The 14,764-nt window shown below is 38.3% G+C and overlaps 1 non-coding gene across 1 annotated transcript; it reads left to right on the top strand.

The window, feature by feature from the left end:
* The first annotated feature begins 440 nt into the window (after positions 1-440).
* Positions 441-624, top strand: LOC124626277 (U2 spliceosomal RNA). Its single transcript, XR_006981006.1, has one exon. It is a non-coding gene; the product is annotated as a U2 spliceosomal RNA (small nuclear RNA).
* Positions 625-14,764: the final 14,140 nt, after the last annotated feature.

The raw sequence follows: 14,764 nt of genomic DNA, 5'->3' as shown, positions 1-14,764 counted from the left end.
TGCTGTTTTAAAAAATGAATAAACACCATCTTATTAGAGAATTCATCTGTGCTGTGATATAAATTTATTGTAATTAGCACACATTCTCTATTAAAAGAAAAATGCTTTGACTTTAATCCAGGTGTGATGCCACATGTGTGCTGCTTAAAATTCCAATGCAAGGCACCATCCTGCATCCCGGATCATAAACGTTTATGGTTTGTTAATGTTAACATAACGCAGTAAACAATATTAGCTTTTTTACAGTTACGTACAACATTACAAAAAAGTCATAATCCAGTAATTAAATATACTCCAGATTTTTATTAATAAAATAAAACTGCTAGTTTATCTTTCCATCAGAGGATTATTGCACAAACCTGTTCAAGGCACTGATAGTAGGTTTCATTGGTTACTGATTATAATGAGTTTGATCAGCATGATGTGAGATCAGGGGTAAAGTAGCTTCTTGGCTTTTTGGCTAAGATAAAGTGTAGTATCTGTTCTTATCAGTTTAATATCTGATATATACACTACAAGGGGACTTTATATTAAACAGATTTTTAGAGCTGGAAGAGGGGCTTGCTTTGTCCGCTCAACACATCAACCCAGTATTGTAGTACGACCAGTAATGGTGCACCATTTGAGGTAGTGGTGGCTCAATGGTTAAGACTCTGAAGAACTGATCAGAAGGTTGGCGATTCAAGCTGCCACATTTGGGCCTTTGAGGAAGGCCCTTAACCCTGTCTGCTCCAGGGGCTGCGTATCATTGTTGACCCTGAACTCTGACCCCAGCTTCCTAACAAGCAAGATTAGGAAGAAGCTGGCATATGCGAAGAAAAGAATTTCACTATGCTGTAATGTATATGTGACAAACAAAGGCTTGTTCTTCCAGTGTTGAAGGTTTAAACTCTGGAAAACTCTGGAGAGTTGCCACTTTCATCACACTTTCCAAAAGCATCATAAAGTTACGATTTTAGCAGGTAGAAAGAGTGTTCACCTGATGTTTGCGCTGCCATTTATATGACGTGCGTTTTACTTTGGATAAAAGCCTGTGCCAAATATACAAATGTAAATGTGCATTTTCTGTTCGCACCACTTCTCTTCTCAAAGGTGAAGAATTTCCATTGTTGGGTCACTCGACTCCTGACGCTACAGACCTCCTGTCTGTACTCGCTTTACATGAAACAGCTTTTTGGTTTCTGGCTCTGTCCTTGTGGCCGTGCAGACTGTTTGTGTCGTCGAGGTGTTGGCCATCGGTGGCACTGTGACAAGCAAGCACAACAACTTTTGCTGAACTTTTGGTAAATTATTCTGTTTTAGTTTTGTTGGCTTGTATCTGTTTGTACTGACATTCCTTTATTGAAAGTTAACGTACAAATCAGACTATTCTGCTTCATTAAGATTTGCAATAAATGTTTATAAAATATGCCACAAAACATGTCTAAATTATTAAACAAGCCAAGAAAAAGAACAATTAATTGCAACAACAATAAACACCTTATTTAAAACACTGCAATGGATTGGTTAGCAAAATGGACGTCAATAAATAAGATATTACCTCAGATCAGTCTTTGCATTTTAACTGTACCTGAAACATCACTATAGTGTTCTGACACCCCCACCCCCCCAACCATGCCACATGAGTAGTAACTAGTTTAAACACTTCTTTTAAATTTAAAATCGGTGTCGTAGACAAAAATATAATCGTGCCAACGATTGATTTTATTTACAAAAAAATATTTATTTAAACGGAAGACTCCAATATTCCAAAAAGCAGCAAATAAGTGTCCAGCGTAGGTGGGAACTCCTTTAATACTGTTTAAAAAGCACCTCAGGGGAATTCCTCAAGAAATTGGTTGAGAAAATGCCAAGAATACATTTCTGGGAATTCGGGGCAAAAAGGGCGTCTACTTTGAAGATGCTAAAATATGAAATTATTTTGATTTCTTTAGAATTTTTTTTTTTATAACAACACCATTCCCATAGTTCCATTTGTGTTATTTTTTTATTATTATTATTTGAGTTTCTATTTGAGTTTTGATGACTTTATTATTATTCTAAAATTTGGGAAAAATAAAGAAAGAAAGAATGAGAGTGTCAAAACTTTTGACTGGTAGTGTCACCACCAGTTAAAAAAACCCACCAAGCTAAAAAAAATTATTCTTATATTGCTTTTCCACACAAGCGGATACACCAGATTCGAGATCAAGAAATGCCTAGAAGGATCGAATTAGCTGAACTTAAATTGCTTAGTTGGATAAAAGCCCTTAATGCTACCACTTCATTTGTAAAGATGCCACAAACCTGCCTCAATATGTGATTAAATGAGACGTAAGTAAGTTAGCTGATTAATTAAAATGGCACAGTTGATGTTGTTTTTTTTTTCTCTCCAAGCAACTAATTTGTGATTGGCAAAGATAAATTGTTCTTAGATGTAAATAAGTAAGTATGTGTGTGTGTGTGTGTGTGTGTGTGTGTGTGTGTGTGTGTGTGTGTGTGTGTGTGTGTGTGTGTGTGTGTGTGTGTGTGTGTGTGTGTGCGCGTGCATGCGTGCGTGCGTGCGTGTGCGTGTTTGCACGCGTGGTGCTCTGAGATGGACAGGTGTTTCATCCAGACTGTATTCCCGCCTCACTCCCAGTGTTTTCCTGGGATACGAGTCAGTGAGTGATCTAATTGTGCATGTTATAATGTTGCTGTTTGGCAGAACAATCAATTCTGTAGAAGGGTAATAAATTACACCAGAGCCCACCAAGCTAAATATTTAAGCAGTAAAGCACACCTGGCAGCAGTTTTAATTCTAGATGACTTCAGTGCAGTCCATAGTGCGCTAGCCACTTTAATTGTAAATTTACACTGGGAAATTCAGCCAAATGTAGGATACCGGATTACAGAACTATTACAGTAATACCCCTTTTTCATTTGCTTTATGTAGAAGAAGACGCTGAAGAAGAAAAAAGAAGAAAAAGAAGAGAAGGAGCCATCAGAGGTCTCAGCATTTTAGAATGAACATTACAGATGTAACAGGGCAAGTCAATTTAGCACACAAACTGTTGTTCGGTGTTGCTTTGTTCAGTGACCATGCATTACTCTGTAAGATTACTACGTTACATAAGTACAGGTACAAAACATTCAAGTAGTATAAAAACTATAAACAAAGCTTGTACAGTATGAGAATATATCGCATAGAACTCATTTTGAGAAATAGCTCTAGTCTGATCTGCTCCTGAAAGCTAGGGCTCTGCCACCAGGTTCATTTACAGCCTTCGCACATTCAAAATAATTGACAGGCAGGAAGAACCACCTGCTTGCAAAGAAGTTCCTTAATTGGTTAATACCAATTACAGACCCCAGAGCAATCAAAGAGAGTTTTTATATCAAACCATCTACTTTAGTGATTTAGCTATCAAGAAGTAAATGCATTTAAATTAAAGTGTTCTGACCAAATTATAGGCCTATAGGAGCTTTAAGATTAATTGCCATGGTTCATTGCTACCACACTACTACGTCCTCTAACACATCTGTGCGCTTTTAATTGTGCTTGCTTCTCACGGCGTGATGATGTTTGAGTGCTGATCTTCATCAAAGCTGGGCTGCCCCGTTGTGCTGCAGCTTTAATAGCTCACACTTCATTAGCGTTTCATGAGACCTGTCAGATAGATGTGGCTAATCTACGCCAAGCAAAAGGGAAAACGAGCAGGCGTCTCGATCACACGCTCTTATCGGGCAATTTTTCCAGCACAGTGCTTTATAACGTGCTCATTTTTGTTTTTGGTCCGTTGCTTTGTAGTTCAAAATGTCATTTTGCTGTCGTTGTTTTGCGCTTGGAGGCTTATAGGAGTTGATGATGCTGATCCTGTTGAAGCAGGTGGAAGCTTTGCTAGCATGGTTTTTCAATACATAATGAGAAATCTGTTGCATGTTATAAATCATGCGCTCCGCTCATTATCTTCTGGTTTCGCCTCAGAGAGGAGAAGGGAAGAGCAAGGTGAGAAAAACACAGCAACCAAACACTGGCCTAAGGCTCTGCTGATGGCTAGTGGCTACGCATTGCAAATTAGTGTAATGAAGGTATGGAAGAAATGGAACAGTCTCAAACACTCTTAGTAATAGCTTCATCCTTGTGTACGGCACATTGTGAAGCCCACAGAAATCAGCTGGATGTTTCAAGAACTCAGCTGGAACAGACTTGACAGACTGTCTCACTTGTCTTAGAAGATCATCTCAGACAGCCTCCATGTTTCTATTCAGAAAAGTGGTGTGTTACTTCATATGTTGTTTCCTACTGAGCAGTAAACAGTAAAACACACAATAATAATAATAATAATAATAATAATAATAATAATAATAAGTATTATTATTATTATTATTATTATTTTAATCAAATCATGATTTGCTTTCGTGTTTAAAACTTCAGCATGATTTGATATCTTGGTGGCGACCAAATAGCCACACAAAGATAGCAGGGTAGGAAAATCTGACAGTTTTGACAAAAAACTTCAAACAAACAAACAAACAACAACAACAAAATACGTTAATTAGACTAAAGTCTTGCTTTTGGTTACTAAGGTTAGAGGTAGACTAAAAAAGGAAAAACATTATTAACTGCATTAATAATTATGTTAATGGAAGGCCCTTACATTGGATAGTGTTTGTGTGTGTGTGTGTGATGTTATACATACAGTCATGTAAAAAAAATATGTACACCCAATGGAAATTATTGACTTTTTTGACATTTGGACAAGCAAAATTTAATCATCTTTGAAAACAGTGCCTATTAATAAAGTTGATATACTTGAACAAAACCACAAGTAAAATGAGTTTTTTCAATCATTTATTCAACAGAAATATCAATAAACGTCTTCTGTGGAAAAAGTAAGTACACCCTTGGCCTCAGAAACTAGTATTGCCCCCTTTAGCAGAAATAACTTCTTGTAGGCGTTTTGGATATTTGTCCACAAGGCTTGCTGGAATTTTTGACAACTCTTCCGTGCAATATTCTTTCAGGTGCAAGATGTTTGCGGGTTTTCTTGCATGTACTACCTGTTTCAAATCCCCCCACAACATTTTAATGGGATTTAAATCCCGGCTTTGGCTAGGCCATTCCACAACCTTCCATTTCTTATTTTTGAGCCGTTCCTTGGTGGATTTGTTAGTGTGCGTAGGATCATTATCCTGTTGAAATGTCCAACTATGGTTCAACTTCAACTTTTGGACAGATGGCCTCACGTTATCTTCAAGCACTCTTTGATATGACGCAGAATTCATAGTTGACTCAATGAATGCAAGCTCTCCAGTTCCTGAGGCAGTGAAGCAACCCCAAACCATAACACTTCCACCACCGTGCTTCACAGTTGGTATGAGGCGCTTCTCCTGAAAAGCTGTCTTTGGTCAGTGCCAAACATGTCTGCTGTTACTGTGACCAAACAACTCTGTCTTTGATTCTTCTGTCCAGAGCACATTATTCCAAAAGCCCTGGTCTTTCCCTATATGCTCATTGGCAAACTGTAGTCTTGCAAAGGCTTTTTCCTGGCACAACTCCCATGCAGGTCAAATTCATGCAATCTCTTTCTGATAGTAGAAGCACTTTGATACCAACAGTTGCAAGACTTACTAGCAGATCCTGTGATTAAATTTTGAGGTTCTTTGAGACTTCTTTTTGTGTCACACGGACTGCTCTTGGGCTGAATTTGCTGGGACGGCTGATCTTGGACAAATTGGCAGTCATTTGAAATGTGTGCCATTTGTAGATGATTTTCCTTACAGTGGAATGATTTATTTCAAATAATTTGGAGATCTCTTTAAATCCCTTTCCAGACTCATAGGCATCCACAAACGTTTTTCTGAAGGCCTTACAGAACTCTTTAGATCTTGGCATGATGACACCACACACCTCAATAACAAAGGGAACACCAGGCACTAGATATGAGAGGGATATAAATAAGACAGGTTCCACCTGCACTCCCTAAGCAGGTTCTAATCACTGGCACCTAGAACACCTGATTCTAATCTTATGGATTTGAAGGTGTGATAAATGTAGGGGTGTACTTATTTTTCCATGTGACTGATCTGTTTTTTGTTAATTTAAATTGTGAAAATTACTACAAAATGTAAATTTTATGTGTCATTTGATAGAATGTATCACGTTTATTAATAGGCACTGTTTCAGAGAAGATCAAATGTTTGCTTGCCCGAATATGTAACCCCCCCCAGCAATTTCCATGGGGTGTACTTATTTTTTCACATGACTGTATGTAAGTAAACGCAAATTAATTTTTGTAATTATTGTAATTAATTCTAATTAATCAGTTATCAGTTACTTTATCAGTTACAGTTATCAGTTACCTTATTTGTCTCATTTGACCACATACTGAATCAAATGCCAGATTTTAGACATAAGACGGTAGTGTTAAGGTGAATATGCAGCCTTTTTTTTGTAACAAGGATAGACAAATATGAAATGAAAACAGACATTTTTCAGACTCTCTGCTCATTAAGTGAGACAGCATGGTGACACTGGCTCAGCCCCTCACTGTATAGCAGTCAGAGCTCGCAGTACTGCAACTGCTGCAGGACACCAATTTGGCCCTGACCAGGAGAATATAGCGGTGAGGCAGCCGTAGTGCATGAAACCTGAATGCTAATTGAGAGATACCATTTCAGGTTGATATCCAGGTGTAGCTTCTATTCACATATATGGGAAAATAGCTTTCAAGAAAAAGATTAAAATATTTGAATGTTTGAGTCTCACAGATTCCTTCAACTTCTAATATTTTCTGGGTCAACATTGGGAATTTGTGCATGGAAACGAAATGAAAACGATTTGCTTTATGTATCATTGTGTTAGACTGCAGTTTAAACCTGGTATGTTTCTGCATTTTGACTGAGGCACACAAAGGTTAGCCTATTCATGTGAGGTTTTCACAAACGAAGCTGAGCCATAAATAAACTCCAGCAAAAGCTATAACTGGATGATTCCTCAAGGGCTGGATTCTACTGCTGTCTCGCATGCTGGTTACATTCTGCTTTTACTTTTCCCTCATTAACACATTTCACAGAGACACGGGGGTTATGGTGTGAAAGAGGTCGAGATCCACCACTTTGCCCCTAACAGCTCTGGCACTATGCTTAGTGTGTGTGTGTATGTGTGTATCTTTGTGTATGTTTTAATATCTTGAGCTTGGTGGGGATCTTGTGCAGACTTTTGGCTGGTTCCCTCCATTTATTTTGTTACAAAAACTCCAGCATTAATTTGATAAATAAATAATAAAAAAGCCGAAATGTTTCCTTTTGGTTACTGAGCTTTAAATTTAGGGTTCAGTTGAGGTTTTAGGTATGCCATTAATTAGCTGCCTACAACCCCAATTCCAAAAAAGTTGGGACGCTGTGTTAAATGTAAATCAAAACAGAATGCAATGATTTGCAAATCTCATAAACCCATATGTTATTCACAATAGAACATAGAAAACATATCAAATGTTTAAACTGAGGAAATGTACTATTTTAAGGAAGAAAAAAAAAAGGTAATTTTGATGGCTGAAAAAAGTTGGGACAGGGGCAACAAAAAGCTGGAAAAGTAAGGCTACTAAAAAGAAACAGCTGGAGGAATATTTTACAACTAATAAGGTTCATTGACAACAGGTCAGTAACATGACTGGGTATAAAAAGAGTATCTAAGAGAGGCAGAGTGTCACTAAAGATGGGATGGAATCTGGATGGAAGCAGATGTTGCTCTAAAACCTATTTTAAAGGCATTGATGGTGCCTTTCCCGATGTGCAAGTTGCCCATTCCTTAGGCCCCGCTTTAGTCCTCTTTACATTAGAGGACGTGGTGTCCATGGTTAAAAAAAAAAAAAAAAAAGTCTAATTTTGACACGTCTGACTACAGAACAGTTTTCCACTTTACCTCAGTCCATTTTAAATGAGCTTTGGCCCAGAGAAGACGGCAGCGTTTCTGAATAATGCTCACGTATGGCTTCTTCTTTGCATGATAGAGCTTTAACCAACATTTGTAGATGGCACAAATTTGCAAATCATCATTTGCATTCTGTTTTTATGTACATTTTACATAACGTCCCAACTTTTTTTGGAATGGGGGTTGTAAATAATTAAGTCAATAATTTTGGATGGTCCTCAAAATCAGTGGTGGCTCATTGAAAGAGACATTTAACAAATGTTAATAAAGTCCTGGTTCTCATCTCCATACATTTTAAATTGCATTGAAATACTAATGACCTCTTTTGAGTGATCAGTAATTTAAAAAATGTTGCTTTTCAACAGATGTAAGCTGATGTTTTCATTGATTTTCTCGCCTTTTCTAATTGATGGGCAGTTTGCTTACTTTTGTACATGCAAATGTACAGAAACATTCGAGATGTATTGCAAAAAATTAAGAGAGTGAAAGGAAGATTATGTGTGGATAATGTCTAGACATCAGTAATGCTTGTGCACCACGTGATCTTGTTTTCCATGCAAACGCTGAGATCTATTTCCCTTTTCCAGTGCCTGATTTTTTTGGGGCCAAATTTGCTGGAACCTGTCAAACCTGGTTAATGATATTACCTTGAACAGAGATGAAGGTATATCTAAAACCTTCATAACACAAACACTGTGTATAGCCAGGTTGTAAGAGAAGTTTATCCGACTCCAGTTGTGATTTGTTTGAAGCTTGGATGCAATCTGTAACAGTTGCATGAATAATGATGTATATGTGCATTGCTTTTGAATCGCTTCTTATCATTTAACTGTGGGAAGAGGTGGGCTGTGCTTGAACATGGTTTTCCAAGTGTAGTGTGGGAGTGTAGATGCATGTAATGGCCAGAACGTGGGCTTTATGACCTGTGGATATTCTGGTGGGTCATTACTGTGGCCAGGCCTGGACAGTGCATCACTGGTAAATGTCAGCCTTTGTATGGCACATGAGAAACAAACTCCAGTAGATTCAAGTGAATGAAGCAGCTGTCTCTGAGAGGACTGCAGTTCTGTAATTAGACGCAGGTTTTTGTTTTTTTTATAATGAGGGCATAATGATGAAAAGCAGCAGGGACGTGCAGAGACTTCCTCAGGGGCAGTGGCTCAAATGTAAAAAAAAATGAGCTATAGCTAATTTTACTACTTTACTACTTTATCACCCTGGCAGACATTGTAAACACACTGTGTGTGGTCATAATAATGTATATGAGAATGACACTACTAATATAACCTTATGGTATTTTACTTTTACATTTATAGAAATAGTAGTAGTAAAAATTTTTCAAATTCTGTATTGCTTTCTTTTTGATTAATTTGTGTCTCTGGTGCTTCCTTTTCATCTTCTTGTCCCAGGTCAGATTCCACCTCTTCTCTCTCTCTCCATCTCAACATGCATCTCTGACTGTTCTCTTACACCTCCCTCTTTTTCTCAATGTTCCACCTCTTCTTTTTTTCTCTTCTCAACAACATGCATCTCTGGCTTGTCATTTTTGCCTTCTAAATTTCATTTAAAAAAGATACATTGAGATTATATCACAATTTTTTATTATCACTTAGGTTGCAGGACTAAATTTACCATATTAGTTAACAAGGGGCAAGTTACTATATGTATATAGTATAACTATATAACTATATATATAGCTATGCTGAATGGAGCAAATGCTTTCAGTTTATAATTGTAGCGTCCATTGAACGTTCTCCAACTGAAAAGAAAGACGACAGTGGGTGCGGTGCCGCGGGTAGGCAAGGGTAATCGGTGTATGTCTGAACAGAGCACCAGCTATTGCAGCAAGCCTAACTCTCTGTAAACAAATGATTCATTTTTCACAACTATCTATCTCATATTAGCTCACCCTTTTTCCCCCAAGTTGATAAGGTAGCTGTTCCTTTCGAAGCCTCCTTCTTCAGTTTGTCTTTAATTTTCTGCCATCTCTCTCTGTTTGGCATCGTGCCTTTACTGACTATATAACATACATATAATATCTCAAGGTTGCTTGCATGTCTGGAGTTTTAACGAATGTTAGTAGCTAGTACTTACTAACACATTCCCTCTCAATAAATTTGAAAACTACCGGCGATAAGCATATACAATTCTGCTAATATTATGAAAAGGTTAGCAGAAGAGCTAGTGGTTTCAGAATACCTGTCTGCCTGTTGAAGCAAGAAGCATCGTGACTGTGTCATGACAACGAGACTACCTGACAGCAGACTCGAGTCAGACAAATAAACAGGAAAATTCTCTGACTTTCTTGTTATTAATTTGCTACTGTTTTGTGTACGCTCTCATGTTAATTTGAATTCAAATGCTTTTTACATATGTGACGGCGAGCCTGCAGCCTGCGCACTTCAAAGACGCCGCACTCCTCACACAACTGCCGACTAGGTGCTGAAAGACAGCGCCACTTCAGCAGCATGAATGTTTTGGACAGCAGGAAAGCACATGGCTACGAGGTGGGGCAGCAGAAGCATACATGACTGGCAGCTCCTGAGTGGAGCAGCTGCTTTTCACCCTCCCGGAGAAAGCAAGAGGATATAAAAGGGTGTGTCCAGCGTGCTGAGGGGAGCCGCATCTCAGTTTCTAACCCAAGTAACACAGCCAACTTGGTAGACGACAATGACAATGCTCCCTGGCATCCCCGCCGGAGCCCTAGCTCCACTCCTGCCACTTTGGGCACGGCCTCAACACTGCTGCAACCTGTACGCCGCACCCCATGTCAGGAAGGCTGCACCCTGCTCCTGCTTACTCCGCTCTTGCACCCCTTACCTCCACCTACTCACTTTTAGCATAAATAAAAGAGCCCTTTTCCCCCACGCCTGCCTCCCGTGTGTCCGTGTTCTGCCCTGCTTTAGCTCTGAATAGCCACAACATAATATAATTGTTTATTAATTAATGTTGAGAGGGGCACTTTTAAATATTTTAGAAAAAGGCCAGGGGCTCAAGCCCCCAGAGCCCCCCCCCCCTTCTTTTCTGCACATCCCTGAAATGCAGAAAAGAGAACACCCCTTCTGAAGAGAGAGCTGGCCAGGAGCCACCACTGACGCACCTTTAAACACTGATCTGAATAAAACACCAGGGTACATAGCTCTAGATATTCATTTACAAGGGGAGTTGATTGACTAGCAGTATTACAAAGCACACGTGGATAGCAGGCTACTACTGCTTTCTGCTTCTAATTGTGTATGAATGAATGAATGAATGAATAAATGAATGAATGAACCAACCAAGAAACTACCACTATAAGCAAACCATACAGCTGAAACCTATACATGGAGATCTCAATAAACATCATTAAACAATTACCTAATAAAAAAAGCTCATCAATATTCCAGTCTATTGTTTAATAAATTGAAGAAGACAAAAATTGAGCTCATGATTAAAATATGATTAACTGTGCAGCCGTAGTATACATCGAATCTGATTGTTTTGAATTTTACAATTGCAGCTACCATTTGATTATTCCTATTAATGAAATAGGAATCCCTTGCAATTTTAAAACCTACTCCTTATTGTAGTTCATGCTCTGAAATAAACTTGACTGTTTTGGCTAGTTCTGACACTCAACCTGGCAAATATTACTTCCTTTGAGATATTTCAATTGACATTTATATTCAAGTATTTAACCATTTGTAGGTTAGTGCTTTTCCCTCATACTGTATCTATCTACTTTATTCCTTTTACTATGATTCAGTGTAAAAAACGAAAAGTAACATTCAATTTGGTTGCATTAAAACAGTGCTTTTGTTAAACCATGTAAAACTCAATTTACCTGTTTTGTAACTACACTGTTCTCACAAACTCCAAATATATCACACTTGTAATTTTCCCAAACATTAATCATTTCAAATGATTGTATGGAGTAATGCTTGAAATTATGAGTTAAAACCATATCCCATTAATCAACTAGAACATTTTCATCTTACTTGAAACTAATACATTTGTGTTAAATTACTCAAAAGGTCCATATAGCAGCAGTTTAATATTGATCATTTCAACTTGTATTTTCGAATTAGTAAGTTTCAGAAATGTAAATAATAAATAAGAAAACAGTGAGCGAATATTACAACATAAATTCTTAATATTGTATGACATGAGCTACAGGCAGATGATAAAGAGCGCTGGCAAAATGTAGTTGTCTCTCAGATGCTGCTGTAGACATAGCATAACAGGAGTAACACAGGAGTGTGCATCAGTAGCAGTGGCGAAAGTGCTGCAGACTGATAACACTGGCCTAGTGGAATTGAAGCTGGATCTTCCACTCAACACAGCTAATTGAATGCCTAGCCCAATTTGTGGTATGGTTGCCCAACCAGGTGACTGGGCTATCCCAACATGTATCAACTGGCCACTTATGTACACTAGAAATTGCATTAAAGCTGAGACTGGTTGCAATTGTACATGCAGAAGCAGTAAGACTGAGATTAATGCCTCTGGTACAGACACTGATGGTCTCACTAGTGGAAAGTCTGATCAGCGCATAAATATGTGCACCATTCAGCTGAATATAAGGAGCTGACACAACAGTTAGCAAAGTGTACAGTGCTATACATAAAAATGCACCCCACTTTAACTTTTCCACATTTTGTAGTGTGACTTGGAACTGAAATAGATGTAATTGGGAATATACAGTTATACAGTATAGTTGCCACCAGAAGACACATAATTAATTGAGTGGAGTTCACCTGTGTGCGATTAAAGTGACACATGATCTCAATATAAATACACCTGATCCTGAAAGATTCCAGAATTTCTTAGAAAGCATACATAAAAACAGCATCAAGACAAATCCAGGACAATCAGGGTTTGTTTATCTTAAGCTTTGAACATTTAATGGATCACCATTAAATCAACCATAACTGCATAAAGGAGGCTGTTCGCCAAAAATCAGTGACTGGGTAAGGAGGGCATTAGTTAGAAAAGCGACCACGAGAACAAGGGTATCTCTGAAGGAGCTGGATAGATCTACTCAAATGGGAAAAGCTGTTTGCAGGACAACCATAGCCTAGACTAAGCCCTATGTTTCTCAGAAACCCAATACTGCTCATCACCCTGTAAACTCCATCCATACAGTGAAGCTTGGTGGTGGTAGCATATATTCTGGGGATGCTTTTCATTAGCAAGGACACACATGCAGGGCAATCCTAGCATAAATCCTGTTCCAGACTTGAGACTAGGGCAGAGCTTCACCTTCCCACAGGATAATAACCCTAAGAATACTGCCAAAGCTACACTGGAGTGGTTCAAACCCAAGAACCTGAATGTGTTAGAATGGTTCAGTCAAGCCCAGACCTTAATCTGATTGAGAATCCATGGCAATGCTTAAAGTTGCTGTTCACCAATGGCCACCAGAGCTTGAGCAATTTTGCCAAGAAGAATTGCAGAAATATCGGAATCAAGATGTGCAAAGGTGACAGAGACATATCCCAAAAGACTTTCAGCTGTAATTGCAGCCAACGGGGGTTCTACCAAGTTTTGGTCTGAATACTTATGAAACCAAGAAATGTCTGTTTTTTTGTTTATTTAACCTTTTGTGTCACAATACAAATATTTTGCACCTACAAATGTTGTGTAAATAAAATGACAAAAATCCTAAATGTCCATTTGAATCCCAAGTTGTAACACGAGGAAATGTGGAAAAGTTCAAGGGGCTTCAATACTTGCATAAGGAATTGTATGAAGCTACAGTGAAGCAAAATGAGACACAGCAGTAAAGTTCAGTAGATTACTGGAATTGTTAGTGCAGATGAGAAGGCAAGTTGGTTGGCTTAAACGCTGTTGCCAGAAGACCCACTGAACCGTCTGCTGCGAATACCATGCAGGTCTTTGGCAGAAATGTCCAGGAGGCATTTCCAAGGTGGTGTACCACGACTGTCACAACCAAGTTGGTGTTTTACAAGGAACTAGTTCAGCTAATGTGGAACACCTAGAGAAGTAGAAGAGCATGCAGATAATTGACTGTCCCTTGTAGTTCACAGACAGGGCAGAGACAAAGCATGCATTGGTGCACAAATGGCCAAATCAGCTGCTGTACAAATTGTTGCTCTGGATGACAGTGTAGAGCATCCAACAGACTATAGCCTCACTCCACCTCCACCTGATGTTATTGTTACTGGCAGACACTCTGTTTCAACTGCACTTCAGATCTGGTGCCAGATGAATAGGTCACTGTGGTACAGCAGACCACACACACCTTGAAATTATGGCTTTGTCTCCTGGGACAGTAAACTGCCATATTTGCCAAAGACAAATATTTGCATTTGCATTTATGTGCTAGTTCTTTGCTGGCTAGTAAAAACTTTTCTCATTATGTATGAAATGCTGTCCTTTCATTGTGAATAATTTTTTGGAGGTTTTTTTTTTTTTTTTTTTTTTTTGCAGAGTTGCCTATAAGCATTTTTTTCCAGGTCTACCACTAAAGTGTATGTGGCAGAACTGTCTGTGCACAGTTGACAGACTGATAGTTTGGCACTGGGAGAGCATAAAATAGTCAAAATAGCCTCCTATGGTCCGACAGAGGGACTTGGATTCAAATTTTTTTGTTGGCCATCAGAGTTGAGCTGGGGTCTTGTTCAACTCTGTCAGACTATGGCTGAACTCAGCATCCCTGCCAAAAATATTGGCATTGTGGTATATTAAAAAAAAAAAAAAAAAAAAAAAAAATTATATATATATATATATATATATATATATATATATATATATATATATATATATATATATATATATATATATATATATATATATATATATATATAAATAAATTAAGCAGCCTATCTGTTGTTGCAGAATGTGCCAAGGATCCAGATGTACCAAAAC

This window comes from Ictalurus punctatus, chromosome 24, assembly GCF_001660625.3.
Source record: "Ictalurus punctatus breed USDA103 chromosome 24, Coco_2.0, whole genome shotgun sequence".
Classification (NCBI taxonomy): Eukaryota; Metazoa; Chordata; class Actinopteri; order Siluriformes; family Ictaluridae; genus Ictalurus; species Ictalurus punctatus.
This window is presented reverse-complemented; position numbering and strand designations above follow the sequence as displayed.